Source organism: Nicotiana tabacum, chromosome 16 (assembly GCF_000715075.1).
Source record: "Nicotiana tabacum cultivar K326 chromosome 16, ASM71507v2, whole genome shotgun sequence".
In the NCBI taxonomy this organism is placed as follows: Eukaryota; Viridiplantae; Streptophyta; class Magnoliopsida; order Solanales; family Solanaceae; genus Nicotiana; species Nicotiana tabacum.
This window is the reverse complement of record NC_134095.1, coordinates 8,345,711-8,359,573: the sequence shown is the minus strand read 5'-3', so window position 1 is coordinate 8,359,573 and position 13,863 is coordinate 8,345,711. Positions and strand designations below refer to the sequence as shown.

The window sequence follows — 13,863 nt, the reverse complement described above, 5'->3', positions numbered from 1 at the left end:
TACATCAAAGTATACTGGAACTCCAGCATATTATACTGGAGTTTGGAGTTCCAGTATACTTTGCTGGAACTCCAGTATAATATACTAGAGTATTTTCCGGCAAAGTATACTGGAACTCCAGTATATTATACTGGAACTCCAGTATATTATACTGGAGCCAGCAAAGTATACCGGTCAAGTATAATAAGCTGGAAGTTCATGCTCAGGTGCACCGAACTCCAATAGATTATGCTTGACCGGTTTCTGTTGCAGCAAAATAGTGGTTATTTTTCAATGACTTGACAAACGTTAGTTATTTTTGAATGACCAATCCGAAAACTGACTAGACAATGCTATTTTAACGCAAATAACATAATAGGCTCCGCCCCTTAGTGGCCGGAAACATGTAAAAGTATGAAAGTGATGTTTGCCTTCTCGCCTTTGGAAATTGCCACGGGATTAAATGCAAATAGCTTTAGTAAATATGGCAAGTTTTTGAATTTCTATACTGAGCAAATAGTGAATACAATCTTTTTATGAAAGCAAAAATTATTAACTTGATCACTTGAGTATAAAATCTTGAAGAAGATAGAGAGTTTTCAAAATAGTACTGTAGTAAAGAAAGAATTCGTTTATGCAAAGTGAAGTTTTAATTAATTTAACGTGTTAAGAATGCAATTTTACAGAGAAAAATAGTTATTGGTCTTCACAACTTCTTGTCTAAAACTTTTATCGATTATCATATTTAAATAATTTTCTAACAATTTAAAAATCTTCTGATGCTAACAAATATTTTGTAAATAAACAAAATATGTTTGAATAAAAGTGTCCATACTAAGTTGATGTCATTGACAAAAAAGTAATAGGAAGCCCTTCTTTCTAGTTAAAAATTTAAATGCACTTAGAGACAATATTTACCAAGGTATAAATAAAAAGCATTTTTACAAGAGGAATGACAAACGAAATTGCAATGGAGAGGATAATTCAGGGATTAAGAAAATATTATGAATAAAATAGTAAAAATAAGAGTGATTACTTATAAGTTGAAAATCGATTAGGTTATTTGATCCAATTTTAATTTCATAGGTACTTTTGATATTCATCAATTGCGTTAATAAGTCATAAAAAAATGCTACTGTAACTGATTTTACCCTTGGAACAACTTATACTATGTTAGACCTAAGCACTTTGTGCATAAAATTTGACATATTTTCACTCGCACGTGTGGACCTCGATCGAGAAAATTATTTGTGATGAAAATTCCGAAGCTGCAACTTTTCTGTTAGTAGTGTTATTTTCGAACTAGCCAGCTGCTGTTCAGAAAAAGTTAAATCCTAATCAAAATTGTAATTTATCGAAGTACGTTGAAAAGAAAAAAGTAGAAAAAAAAAAAAACAAAGTATGTTGAGAGGGTATTCTAGCATGCATAGGCTTCCGAAATCCTTTGAAATAATTTCTTAGTATTGATTAACTCATAAGGAAACATAAATTAAAGGACAAGTTGCAGAGAGTCTCCCCCAACTTATATTAAGTACGATTGACTCTTCCTATTTTAATTGAGGCACAGCAAGACGCGGAACTAGCCTGTTAGGTGCATGTTCGATCGAATTCAATTATTTTTACTTAAATGTTATATTTATACTAAAAATTATTAAATATAAATAAATATTTAATTACGAATACAGTAATTAAGATAATATATGGATTTCATAAAAAATTTAAAACCCATAAATTTTAAATTTTGATTCCGCCTCCGACTTCACGTATCTCTCTTGCTCCTTGTCGTATCAGTAGTGTTAGAATTAATGAATTCACACATAAACACAACAAAGATGCTCTGATTCACAGTTCAAACAAATCCATATTACTTATATTATTTACTAATATATAGAAGAGCGGGAGAAGCAGGTCGAGGTCGTCATGTGTGCTTGCCTATAAAAGGGTATTCTGGTAATTTCAGATTTAGTTTTTAATTTCCCTTAAATCACCTGTAGGCGCTCTAACAATGACAACAACAAAGTAGTTATGATGGGCGCTTGGGTTCCTATGTTGCTGGCACAACGCGTGGACTTTCATGTAACATCTGATCACTTCATACTATCAGTCATAACACTATCTCAAAGTTCCCATCTCTCTGAACACCTCCATGAAATCTCTGCTTCCTCTCGCTGCTATTGTTTGTCTATGCTGGTCCTCATCCTGTGCTTAGAGGTCTACGATATTTCAGTATGACAGATAGGTCACTTTCTATCTCTATCTGTTCATCTTCTTTGTTTTTCTTTGTCTGCCTTCTGACTTGTATCTTTCAGAGAAGAATTAAATAGGTAATTTCAAAGGCCAGAATTGAATTTGCTCTGCTTTTGTCTTTCTTCGCTCAGAATTCCATAACCTTCTTCTTCGCTGTAAGAAAGAATTGGAGTTTGACTTGAATTTTTGTACTTCGTTAGTTGCTAAATTGATGTAATCACATGGTTCACGGTCACCGCTGATCTTCGCTCAGAATTCCTTGGGCTTCTGCTTCTTTGTTGTACCAGAAAATTGGGTTTTTGCTTGGATTTTTGCAGTTCGGTGGTTGCTCAATTGACATACTTTTTTCATTATATGTAATTGTAATTGCTTTATTTTTGGGTTCTTGCTGATTTATTGCTCGAAATTAAATTGTAATTTTATGTTAATTTTGTAAAATTCAAAAATACCTTGAAAGAAATTGGGATTTCCGTCTACTATCTAACTATTCTCCATGTTTGTTTATGTTTGAAGGTTTTTTGTATTTTGACCAAGAGTTATAAATTGGGGATTTAGAATGGATGAAGGTTACTTTGTTGGATTTAAGCAACAATTTTAGTCTGATATTGATGTATTTTATTTTGTTAATTTATTTCATTTTGTTATTCTGAGTTTACATGAAAAAAGTGAGTTGGTTCTTAATTGTTTGAAAGATTTGTACATGCTTCTTACTTTCGAGCTCAGTGATTAGTAGCTTATATATACAAATTCGATAGAACTTGTTTGGTGTTTTTGGATTTGTATGGTGCGGTAAGTGTATACTTGTAACTTTTAATATTCTTTCCTAACAAATCAATATTCTCTCCCCTACCCACTATTTTTCTGTAAAGGTCAGCCTTATATTTTGCCTTGCAGCAACAACAACAAAGTTAGCAGCGACAATATTTATGATTTCATGATTATTGTGTATATTACTTTCTTTTACCTATTATCTGATTCCTACACTAATACTGATGTTTTAAACGTCAATATCACACGGGGTAATTTGTGTTGTACCCAATTTTCGCTCTAGAAGAACCTGGTTCTTCTAGGTGTTCTAACTACTACTATTTGCGGAATAAAAAGTACATAAAATAAAGAACACAGAGATTTTTACGTGGAAAACACCTGGTTCAAAAGGTGAAAAAACCACGACCTACTACTCAGTAGGATTTTCCCCAACACTTCACTAAATCACTGAGCCAAAACAGCATTTACAAAACTCTTTGTAAACCTAAGGATTACCTCTAATCCCGTTGTAGCAACCAACCTCTAACTGTTGCGACAACTTCAAGTTAGCCTATAACTTGAACTCTCAAAGTACCTAATACAATTGCTTCTATGAATGATGGAAAAGGTACAAATTTAAACCACCTACTACAATTGAACTAGAATAAGAAAAAACACAATGGAACTGGTTCTTCTATCTCGTTCAAGTAGCTTCAGGAGTGCACACCCAAATCTTACATAAATTGCTTGCAAAATCGCCTTGCTCTTTTACTTTCAATTTAGTTTAACTTCTGCGTTTGTGCCACCCTGTAAAAGAGAACAATCACTATTGTTTAATAGGTTACAAATCAGAGTTTGATTGGGATTCAATTTCTGATCTTCTATCGTAGTTGAGCCCTTGACGATATCAAACTCTAACACTCTCTTTATCCGGATTGTGTTCTCTTCATATAAGGAGACTTTCTCCCCTTATCCAATATGCAACCTTTTCGATCAGATCAGGAGATATTGCTGCTTGATTAGTGGGACTTATCTCCTTCACGTGCATCTCACATGTATAAGTTGATTATGACTGTGCTTCACATGATGGACCTGGTTCATGACTGAGTTCATTTGTCATTCTTCAAAACTTTACCTGTTCTTGGGCCAACAAATTCCCCCTTTTTGATGATGACAAACTCTGTGCTTTTTACTGATCAAAGAACCTGTAATAACCCATCTTAACCATCAAAACTAAACTTAGAAAATTACTTATAATCAAGGACCATGTTAATTAGGTTATAAATACCACTTATTTCAGCACAATATATCTTCCCCCTTTTGGCATCATCGAAAATTTGCATACACAATGTGAATTCCAGATTTTAATAAGTACTCATAGCCACTAGGGCAACTGCAAGTGCAATCATGGTGCAATCATCAATAATCAAACAAACATATTTAAACTATCAAGGTCAGAATAAACATTGAACAAGAGAGAACAACAGTTGTCATTGATAGAGATATGTTTCTACAAACAAACCACAAAAAGAAAGAAAAACATTAAAACCATGAGCAAAAACAGAAAAATCCCTAATCTGGGTCACTGGGGGTTACTAAAACTAGTTCAGGAGACAGAAACTAGGAGTCCTAAGGCTTGGAGGAACTGGAGGGTTGAGTTTGGAGAAGACTCAACATATTCTGAAGAATTCCATCATTCTTCTCCTTTTCTTTTGCAAGCTCAATTCTGAGACTATCCCTCTCAGCTTCCACTTCAACCACACGAGCCTGGAGCCTATCAATTTCAGCATCCTTAGCAGCACATTCCTGAACCAAAGTCCTATCTACTGTTGTTGTGTGTCTTCAGAGATGAACCAGGTTCAACTGGGATGACATTGACTGGATAGTCACAAGCAAGAAAAGTTTTGACTCCAAAATGTTCTTTGCTTGAGGCCATTTCCCATTTCTTCAAAGGCACGTTCAGCCTGTCCAGAACTGTGGTTAGTATGAAGACATATGGACTAGCATGAGCCTTGGAGCCATTGATGACCCTGTTTAGCAATTTGACAATGAGGGCATGCTAGTTGATTTGCTTTCCTCTCTCAAGGTACTCCATAAGAACCATGTCCATGTAGTTTGCAGTATGTCTTCTCTCTTGTCTGGGCAGTAGTCACTTGTTGACAAACTCAAACACAACTTTGTGCTCAGGCCTCATCTCACTTTTCTGCACAACCCTGGCTTTATTCACATCCTCTGAATCACAAAACCTCTTGGTGATCTCAAGAGCAGTAGGTAGGGAGTCCAGGCATGGCCACCTTTGCCTAGTGTAGTCATCAAACCCTTCAGAGGGTATATCCAGAATTTCTCCCAGTTTCGCAGCATCAAATTGCACTGGGACTCCCTTCACCAAGCTACTGACAACCCCATCCTTAACAACAGCATTAGCCATGAACTCAATTAGTTCATTTCTGGCTAGTCTCCCATCCATCTGAAGGACCATATCCTTCCAACAATGAGCAGTTAAAGAGTCAATCAACCTCATCATCCCTAGTTCTACCAGGTCCTTCAACAATCTTCCTTTCAAAAATTTTCTCCTGCCAAAGATGACAAACTTGTCCTGTTCCTTCTCGGATTCCTCTTCTTCTTCTTCTTCTTCTTCTTCTTCTCCACTCCACTTTTCATCATCTGAAACTTTTGCTTGTTTAGCTTCCACTGCAGATCTTGTCCTCTTGGCTAGTGAGGGTTCAGTAGCTACAGGCACAGAGGAAGACTTCGTGGAGGAAGTCTTTGGTTTCTTAGGCGTGGGTGTAGGAACCTTCACTGATGTACCCCTTTCCTGATGGACCTGTTCCATTTCCTCAACAGCCACTGAGGATTCTGCAATCTGTCCCTTTCCTTTGTCTATTTTCTTTTTCTTGCTTTCTTTTAAAGCCTTTTGTAGATCAGCTTCACTTTGTTTTACCTTGCTTCTTGTAGCTATACCCCTAGGCACTGAAAAGCCAGTAGGAGTTTGGGATGAGGCTTTTCTTTTCTTGGATGGCTTGAGAGCATTTGAGGCTTTTGGTGTGGTAGCTTTGCATTTCTTTGGGTCATAACTTGCCCCAATCTTTCTCAGTAGATCAGCTAGGGTCTCTTCAGTAGATGAAACAGGTTCATCTATCTTTTTGCTCAGATGAACCAACCCCTCAGCAGCCTCCCCAAACCCACTTACCCCTGATTTCATGCCACTTCTAACCTCTCTTGTGCAACCCCACATATATCAAGAACTGCTCCCTTCCCATTTCCCCTCTCTTCACCACATGCACCCTCTATCTCTTTTTCCTTTTCAGACTTCTTTTTACCTCCACTCTTACTCGTCTCAGCCAGCTTAACATCCCTACTGGGTCCAACCAGAACAAACCTAGTTTCTAAGTTTTCAATAATAGATGAACTTACCTCAGTAGGGAATTCTTGAGTCTTCTCAGAGTCAGAAGACCCATGTCCATCTCCCTCAGTCGCGGATTGAAAAGATTCAGTCTCAGAGCTAGAATCAGAATTTTGAGCTGGGATTTCTTTCACTTGGCTAGCTTTCAACCTTTCGTTTAAAACCTTCCTCAGAGCCCCAGATGCTACAGTTTTTCATGCAAGCATTTTCTGCCTTGGAAACCTAGGTTTTGGAGATTCACTAGGTGGAGTAGATGAGGATGAATTTGAAGGAGACTGTGGTGGATGGGTTCCAGGATGATCTTGTGGGTTAGACATGGTTGTTGATTTCTTGAGAGAATTTAGGAATTTTGGAGAGGAGGGAAATTGGAAGTGAAGAAGTATTTTTGACGGTTTTGGAATTATGATGAAGGATGGAGAAGTGATGTGTATTTAAAAGAGAATTAGACAATTAATAGGTAACGACAGCTTTTTCAGAGGTCAATTAGAAGTCTAATCAAACTGAAATTCCAGACTTTTAATGATAGATTTGGCTTCCCTAGACATTAGGCAAAATTTACGGTGTAGAGTTCTAGATGGACGAAACTGGTTCAATGCTTAACAGATATAATTTTCTAGGAATTTGACAAGTATAAGACTTCTGCTCATGATTATAGTCTTTCTAATTGTGCAGAGTATAGAAAACATACCTGAACTTTCATATGAAATCATGCTGATAAACTAGGTTCTTCATTTTGAACTCTCTTGAACATGCCTCAAATGCCATAATAGAGAAATTTTTTGCAAGAAATCAGTGAATCATATAAACACATGACACATGAGTATACTAATTAAAGTATGAAGCTGAGTAAAAATTAATTTAGATATTTACACACAGTTAGTTTTCCTAGCCAAATAATTTTTTTTTTCATTGTGCATTTTGAGTTGTACCTATTAGGTGATCTTAATCATCCCTAATTCCAACCTGTTCCTCTCAAAGTTTTCTCTACTTAGTGCTTTAGTAAAGATGTCAGCAATTTGCTTATCAGTAGCATAGAATTCTATGGAGATCAAACCTTTCTCAAAGTTATCTCTTAAGAAGTGGTGCGTAACATCTATGTGCTTAGTCCTCTTATGATGAACATAGTTTTTTGTCATACTTATAGCACTAGTGTTATCACAGAATATAGGAATACAACCAACTTCAATGCCAAAATCTACCAGCTATTATTTGATCCATAGTAATTGAGCACAACAAGAGATAGCAGCAACATACTCAGCTTCAGTAGTGGATAAGGCCACTGAATTTTGCTTTTTGTAGCCCATGACACAAGACATGAACCAAGGAAGTGTGCCATACCTGAGGTGATTTTCTTATCCACTAGGAAACCTGCATAATCGACATCAGCATATCCTACTAGATTGAAATTACTACCTTTTGGATACCAAAGGCAAAGGTCAGTAGTGCCTTTCAAGTATCTCAATATTCTCTTGACATCAGCCAAGTGGGATTCCTTTGGATTTGCTTGAAATCAAGCACAAAGCCCTACACTGAAAACAATGTCAGGTCTACTAGCAGTAAGGTACAAAAGAGAACCAATCATTCCCCTATACAACTTCTGATCAACAGATGAACCAAGCTCATCTATATCTAATTTTGCGAATGTTGCAATAGGAGTGTCAATTTCTTTGGATGTTCCTTCATGGTTTTGTTACTGAGGAATAGGTTCATGGACAGGTTCCCTCGAGGTTTGAGGATCAGTTCCTCTCTAGTCAGTTCCCCTGTCATGTTGCCCTAGGTGGAAGGACCTGTTCCATCACTTGTTCCTTCTTACGATGCATCTTCAGGCTGGACTGTGGTTTCACCATTTGAATTCTTATCATCCCAATCTCTTCATTATCTTGTTCCTGCCTCTCAAAGAGAATGTTAAGTTTTAAAAAAATAAGATATACATTTTTCTACACATATAGTTCTTTTACTGTATATCTTATAAGCTTTACCATGTGAAGAATATCCCGAGAATATTCCCTCATCACTTCTGGGATCATACTTACCTAGGGAGTCTTTGCCATTGTTGTGCACAAAGTAGTTGCATCTAAATGCCCTAAGATGGGATATATTTAGCTTTCTCCCTTTAAGTGACTCATAGGGAATCTTCTTAAGAGGCCTAGTCATGCAACTATTTATGATGTAGAATGCAAAAATTCAGCAAACTTAGCATTTTCAAATTCAGTTCCATGGTCAGACCTAATTGATGCAAGTTGATTACCTAGTTATTTCTGAGTGTTTCTAACAAAAGAAGTAAACATGTCAAATGCTTCATCTTTAGATGTTAAAAACAATGTCTAAGAAAATCTCGAGTAATCATCAACAAGCACCATCACATATCTTTTACCACCTCTGCTTAATGTTCTCATTGCACCACAGAGATCCATATGGACCAGTTCCATCGTTCTGGTGGTGTTTACCACTTTCTTGCATTTAAAAGAGCATCTTATCTGCTTTCCCCTTGCACAAGCCTCACAAACTTTATCTTCCTTGAACTTGATGTTAGGCAGCCCTATCACCAGGTCCTTGGAGACCAATTTGTTGAGTTGACTCAGACTTGCATGTCCAAGTCTCTTGTACCAAAGGAGGGGATCATTGTCCAACATACTTAAGCAAGTGAGTTCATTTTCTGAAAGTGTGGACAAATCTACAATGTATATATTGTTTACTCTTTTTTCCCTGCAAAACAATCTTATCAATGGTAAGATCAATAGCAAAACATTTGGTAGAGGTGAATGCTACCAAGTTATCTCTATCACATAATTGTGATACACTGATTAGACTGTACTTTAGGCAATCTGTCAAGTAGACATTCTTAATAGAGTGAGAATCAGTCTTACCTACCTTTCCAACCCCAATGATCTCACCTTTCTTCCCATTTACAAAGGAAATATTACCTCATTTGAGGTCCTCAAGTGAAAGGAACTAGTTCTTGCTTCCTGTCAAATGCTTTGAGCAGCCACTATCCATGTATCATATTTGGCTGCTCCCCTTCACTAGGACCCACAAAAGGAAATCAAAGGTTAATCTTAGTAACCCAAACTAGTTTGGGTCCCTTTCTATAGGCAAAATAGTGAATCAGATTCTTTTTAGCCCAACCTAGCAGCCTATTTTTCCCTTGAAAAAATTCTTTATTCTTTTGACTAGACTTTTCTTTTGCAATACATTCACTTTTATAGTGACCAATTTTACCACAGTGTGTGCAAATTTTGTTCTTAGGAAGTGTGAGGTACTTGCTTTTGGGATCCCACTTAGGTGTTTGAGTCCCATAACCAAGTCCTCTTTTGTCGTTACTGTGATGTTCTTGTAGCCAGGAGAGTGCATCAAAAACCTTATTCTATTTGCAAGTTTTGTCTAGTTCATGTTTTACCTTCTCTAGATCTTCTTTTAATACTCTTATCTGCTCATCTTTCCTGTACAGCTCATCCTTCACTTTTCCTAAGTTTTCTTCTAGGGTGAGATGTGTGTGATCAACTTTCTTCTTTCCTGTTCCTAGTTTCAGTTTTAAGTTCTCAGACCTAAGTTCTAGGACACTAGTGTCAAGTTCAAGAACCTGGTTCTTCAACTCAGTATTTTCACTTTCACTCTCATTAGCCCTAGACTCTAGATTTTTGCACTTGGCTTTTAGGATCATACATTCCCTAGACAACTTTTCCTTTTCATTGTTAATTATCTCAAACTCATCAATGAAATCCAGCAAAAGTTTAGACAACCTTTCTTTAGACAGGAATTTAATCTTGTCTTTGAGATGAAGAATACTTACCTCTTGTTCATTATCTGATTCTCCGATGGCCATAAGTGCTTGTTCATCTCCAGCTTCATCTTCTGAGTCCTCATCTGATGTTTCTCCCCAGGTAGCAACCATAGCCTTTGTTGATCCTTTGTTCTTCTTGGGTTGAACCTGCTCCTTCGTTCAGCTCTTTCCTTCTTCCATTCAATTTCCCATTGAGGGCAGTTTTTGATGTGGTGATCAGTCTTCCCACACTTGTAACACCCCTCATTGGTTTGTTTTTCAGGAACCCTTGGTTTTTTGATGTCCTTGGTTTGTTTTTCAAGGACCCCTTCCTCTCATTTGGTACTTCTTGAAGTCCTTTGTGATCATGATCATTTCATCCTCCTCTAGATCAGCACCTTCAGTGATTCTGAATGTCAGACTCCTTTCCTTCTTGGGTGCATCCATCTTCATGGTTAGCCATCTAAGTTCATAGGCAGTGAGATTTCCAATTAGCTCATCCAACTTAAGAGTGGCAATATGCTTTAATTCCTGAATGACAGTGATTTTGCTTTCCCAAGTGACTGGCAGAACCCTAGTCAAAATTTTCTCAACTTTGTCCTCTTCAAGAATAACTCTTCCAAGAGACTTAAGTTCATTTGTCAGTGTGGTGAACCTTGTATACATCTCTTGGATGGTTTTCCCTTCCTTCATGGTGAAATTGTCATATTGAGAATATAACAGTGTTCCTCTAGGCCTCTTCACTTGAGGTGTTCCTTCATGAGTCACTTGCAAAGTATCCCAAATTTTCTTAGCAGGGGTACAATTTTGAATTCTATTATACTCGTCTGGATCAAGTCCACACACAAGCCATTTCTCGCTTTAGCATTCTTTTCCCATTTCCTCAAGTCCTCAGCATTGCAGTCAGCTCTTGTTTTTGGCACATCTACTCCTTCAACATTCTTCTTCATGGTAGCTAGGGGACCATCAATGATAATGTCCCATAGCTGATAGTCTTCTCCGATGATGTGATCTCTCATCCTATTTTTCCACCAAGAGTAGTAGTGGCCATTAAAGAGTGGAGGCCTATCAGTGGATTGCCCTTCCCAGTTTCTAGGTGGTGCGCTCATCTTGATCTGTTCCTAAGGTGTTAGCCTCTTCAAGGATAACCTGCTCTGATACCAATTGATATTCTAAACGTCAATATCACACAAGAGGGGGGGGGGGATTGTGTAGTACCCAATTTTTGCTCTAGAAGAACCTGGTTCTTCTAGGTGTTACTACTACTGTTTGCGGAATAAAAAATACATAAAATAAAGAACACAAGTATTTTTATGTGGAAAACACCCGGCTCAAAAGTTTAAAAACCACGGCCTACTATTCAGTAGGATTTTTCCCAACACTTCACTAAATCACTGAGCCAAAACAGCATTTACAAAACTCTTTGTAAACCTGGATTACCTCTAATCCCGTTGTAGCACACAACCTCAACTGTTGTGACAACTTCAAGTTAGCCTATAACTTGAACTCTCAAAGTACCTAATACAATTGCTTCTATGAAAGCTGGAAAGGTACAACTTTAAACTACCTACTACAATTGAACTAGAATAAGAAAAAACACAATGGAACTGGTTCTTCTATCTCGTTCAAGTAGTTTCAGGAGTGCACACTCAAATCTTACATAAATTGCTTGCCAAATCGCCTTGCTCTTTTGCTTTCAATTTAGTTTAACTTCTGCGTTTGTGCCACCCTGTAAAAGAGAACAATCACTGTTATTTAATAGGTTAGAAATCAGAGTTTGATTGGGATTCAATTTATGATCTTCTATCGTAGTTGAGTCCTTGACGATATCAAACTCTAACACTCTCTTTATCCGGAGTGTGTTCTTTTCATATAAGGAGACTTATGTTCTCTTCGTATAAGGAGACTTTTTCCCCTTATCGAATATGCAACCTTTTCGATCAAATTAGGAGATATTGCTGCTTGATCAGTGGGACTTATCTCCTTCATGTGCATCTCACACGTATAGGTTGATCATGACTGTGCTTCACATGATGGACCTGGTCCATGACTGAGTTCATTTGTCATTCTTCAAAACTTTACGTGTTCTTGGGCCAACAAATAGAATACTTAACATATACTTCATAGGCCTTTTTTACGCACTACCAGATATAGGAACTAGGTATATCTGTGCAAGCGTTTGTATTACAATGTTAATTCAACTTCTCAACTACCCTAATTTGCAAGTATTTTTCCTTGTTAATATTGTACTCTTTACACTGACAAACTGTATTTATCGAAATGAAACATGCTCTAATCCAAAGTGTTGGATTCTTTGTTTGTTTGATTTCGTTCCCCGTACTAACTATGTTAACAGTGAGATTCCCTACAATGTCGATGAAGGAATCCCAGAGAAGGGGCTTCCGAAGATGGGGCAGAACAAGCTGCTTTTTTGTGCTTCCATATCTTTCTCTGCTGAAGGTAAAATTTCTTCATATGGATGCTTTCTTGATCATTTTACTTGTTTGCAGTTTATCTTTATAATATGTAGCTATTTATCACGTTATACTAGAATTGCGACGTCTCACTATGGCAGAAGGAAAAGTAGACAAAGATTCAACTGGAGAAGTTTTGGACAAGGTTCAACTTCGAGATGATTTAACTGGAAAAGTTATCAAAGATAATGACCATGACCGAATTGCTGTAATTAAGTTACTTTTAGTAGGGTGATTTTCCTGATTTAATAGGTAAACCCATAACTCATAGCCAATTACTAAAGATTTCAGGGGAGTTAATATGTTCTCTGCTTTTGTCACTATGCTTTAAAGAAGGAAACGAAAAATTGCTCATCACTTACACGTTCTTTGTTGTGCTCTTTATGTGTCTGATGATATGCTTTAAAGAATAAGAATGAAAAATTAGCAAGGTGCAAGTGATGGTCTATAAACAACAATGTCTTTAGTTATATGCTTCCCTCCAAAGTAGGATGAGGTGCAAATGAGTCAGAGTAGGGCCAAAATGTTAAAGCGGAACACAAGAAATAGAGTTGGAGAGCCAAAATGAAACATATAAAATAGAGTTGAAGGGCCAAAATGGAATAAGGCAAAGATAAAGTGGCAAAATAAAAAATGGTGGTTTATATGTATTTGGCCTATGAAGAAATAGTACCTTTTGTGGTTGTTTTTATGCAGTATTTTAATTTTCAATGATAAAAGGTCTGTGCTGCTTATGCTGTTTTCAAAGTGTAGTCTACACCTGGTTAGGTCAATTCCTTCTTAGGCATAATGTTTAACTGCACATGCATTCTTGAAATATCTTAATCGTTTCAACTCGCTACAGATTGATTTAATTAGCTTTCACGTATACTTATTTTAACATCTTTGCTCTTTTAATTATAAGCACAATGTTAATCATTTTATTTAGAAATAGTTTGATAAACATGAATAGGAAAGAAAATGTGCAGTATGAATTATGGGGCAGTTAAATATATTGGTACTTTTTCCTTATAACATTTGGTCAAGCACTTTGAAATTTGCTGGTTGCATGTTTTTGAACCTTTGCCTTCTACATTTTGGCAAATAATTTTTTTTTGAGCCCATAAGTTTCACAATTTACTTGGTTAATCATAAGGAAAATTTACAGTCAACCACTGCAGCTCTAAGATAACATACTCTAACTTGTACTATACCAATTCTGCTCCAACTTCACGCCTCTCTGTTGGCAAACACACAAAACCAAATCTTGAGAA

The 13,863-nt window shown here is 36.8% G+C and overlaps 1 long non-coding RNA gene across 1 annotated transcript; it reads left to right on the top strand.

Annotated features, from left to right (window-relative positions):
- Nucleotides 1-2,008: 2,008 nt before the first annotated feature.
- Nucleotides 2,009-12,958, top strand: LOC142170523 (uncharacterized). The gene is made up of 3 exons (XR_012699749.1): nucleotides 2,009-2,190; nucleotides 12,528-12,596; nucleotides 12,712-12,958. It is a non-coding gene; the product is annotated as an uncharacterized LOC142170523 (long non-coding RNA).
- The last annotated feature ends 905 nt before the right edge of the window (nucleotides 12,959-13,863 follow it).